Genomic DNA, 2,500 nt, shown 5'->3' with positions numbered 1-2,500 from the left:
TCCTCGGCCAGCAGCTGAGATCCTTCAGAATATTTAATCTGGCGTAAATAGACGTGTTTAGAGTGAGAAGGTCAGAGAACAGACGAGGAGTAGAATCTCTCCTCCTGAACGCTAAAAAGGAGGCGAGCTCGAGGAAAGCGGAGACGGAGCAGCGCCAGAGGAAATGCATCTGTGTGGTATCCAACCAAACGTCTCATTTAGTTGCAGCCAACCTGAACACCTCCTCCTCGTATTGCATTCCTCCATGTTCTCTCTTTCTCCCCCCTCTCATGGTCCTCCTCCTCTCTCTCTCTCTCTCTCTCTCTCTCCTCTCTCTCTCCTCTCTCCCCCTCTCTCTCTCCTCTCTCTCTCTCTCTCCCCTCTCGCTCTCTCTCTCCTCTCTCTCCTCTCTCTCTCTCTCCCCTCTCTCTCTCTCTCCCCTCTCGCTCTCTCTCTCCTCTCTCTCTCCTCTCTCTCTCTCTCTCCTCTCTCTATCCTCTCTCCTCTCTCCCCCTCTCTCTCTCTTTCTCCCCCTCTCTCCTCTCTCCCCCTCTCTCTCCTCTCTCTATCCTCTCTCTCTCTCTCTCCCCAACTATCTCTCTCTCTCCCCCTCTCTCTCTCTTTCTCCCCCTCTCTCTCCTCTCTCCCCCTCTCTCTCTCTCCCCCCTCCCCTCTCTCTCCTCTCTCCCCCTCTCTCTCCTCTCTCTCTCTCCTCTCTCTCTCTCCCCCCCTCTCTCTCCTCTCTCTCTCTCTCCCCCTCTCTCTCCTCTCTCTCTCTCTCTCCCCCTCTCTCTCTCTTTCTCCCCCTCTCTCTCCTCTCTCCCCCTCTCTCTCCTCTCTCTCTCTCCTCTCTCTCTCTCCCCCTCTCTCTCCTCTCTCTCTCTCACTCTCTCTCTCCTCCTCTATCTTTTCTTCCCCCCTCCCCTTTCCCCGCTGATTTAAACTCACACTGCTCCAGGACTAACCCTAACCCCTGAGCACAGTTACCTCTTGTACATAACGTCGTAATACAACACACGCATGTCTTTATGTGATCTCCATAATGGAGGCGGGGATCGATTATACTTCACGTCTACGTTGTGCACCCGCTCTCGTGCTCGTGTATGAACAGAACCGTGCCGAAGCGACCCTGTCTTCCAAGAGTGCCAGGGCCGAGGAAGTGTACGGAGCACTCACACTGGTCAAACAAACTGGACTTTAGGGGTGAAGCGTGCTTAAGCACCGTACGGATTGCCTAGTGTGAGTGTACCCTAAGTATTCAGGGATGTCTCCTCCATCCTCTCCATCTCTTCCTCCTTTTCCTCCTCCATATTGTCCTTCTTTCATTCCTCTTCTTCCCCTTCTATGTCTGAGCTCCTCGTTCCCCTCCCTCCCTCTTTTGTCTCTTTTTCCATCTGTCAGTCATCCTTTAAACAGAGTTGCTGACGCTGTCTGTCTGCCTGCTATTCCTGCATGACCCCCGCAGTCCTCCCGCCCTCTGTTTACTTTACCAGAATCCGTCCTACAGCTGCACCGCCCGCCTCGCACTGGCTTCCTGCCCTCTGAACCAAAAAATGTCGGTATAATACCTGAAATTGTTTCTTCAGGCCTGGACCACCGCAGAGCTATTTACAGCGCTGTAAAGAGCGTTTTTTTATTTTTAGAAAAGTTCTGTTCAGCACGAGGTTCTCTGAGATTAAAGGTGGAGAGATTTAAAAATCAGCAAAATTTAAGATTTATTTTCTCAAAGTTACACGGAGTCGTTGACGTATTTCACAGAGTGTCATAAATCCCATTTATTTTTTATTCTGTGTGGTCTACAGGACTTGTACCCCCGAACCAGGAACTTTATAAAATCCAGCTCTTGACCAAGTGCCAGACCCTCAGCACAAGATGGAGGCTACAGGGTCATCCAATCAAATCATATCCTCCTAACAGTTTTATAAATGAAAGTAATAAAGAGGCGATTGAATTGAAACACCTCTGCGTGTAAACTTTGCTTCATGCTGTCGCTCTACATTCAAGTCTCTGTTTCTTTAAAGGTGACATATTCTCCTCTTCTTCAGAGTAAATAAGTCTCAGAGCTCCTCAAAACAAGTTTCTTGTTCTAAATCCACTCTGATCCTGTATTTGATCATGCCTATAAACTCCTCTATTTCAGCCCTGCTCAGAACAGGCTGTTTCTGTGTCTGTATCTTTAAATATGTAAATTAGCTGTATCTGACCACGCCCCCTCTCTGGAAAGGCTTGGGTGTCTCGGGCTTTCTCGCTCCATGTCCTATTGTTTACGGTGAGAAGGCAGACTCAGAGGGCAGAACAAACACCTAGCTGTGGGAGTGTCACCCACCTGGGGGAGGGGTTACTGCCCTTTGTGATGTCATGAAGGGAAAATCTCCAAACGGCCTGTTTGAGCACACACATTTTCTGAAAAGTGGAGCAGGGAAAAGACGGAGAGGATGGACTTTTCTCATCATTTGGGGGGTTTGTAGACAGACTCCACTGCATTGTTCTCTGCAGCCGTAACTCTTTCTTCTCAAATGAC

The 2,500-nt window shown here is 49.5% G+C and overlaps 1 protein-coding gene across 1 annotated transcript in view; it reads left to right on the top strand.

The window, feature by feature from the left end:
- LOC132983451 (protein PTHB1-like) overlaps positions 1-2,500 on the top strand; it is a 62,546-nt gene that overhangs the window by 5,381 nt on the left and 54,665 nt on the right. The gene's annotated exons all lie outside the window — the stretch shown is intronic.

Source organism: Labrus mixtus, chromosome 11 (genome assembly GCF_963584025.1).
Source record: "Labrus mixtus chromosome 11, fLabMix1.1, whole genome shotgun sequence".
Lineage (NCBI taxonomy): Eukaryota > Metazoa > Chordata > Actinopteri > Labriformes > Labridae > Labrus > Labrus mixtus.
The sequence above is the reverse complement of the archived record's forward strand: the minus strand, read 5'-3'. Positions and strand labels throughout refer to the sequence as shown.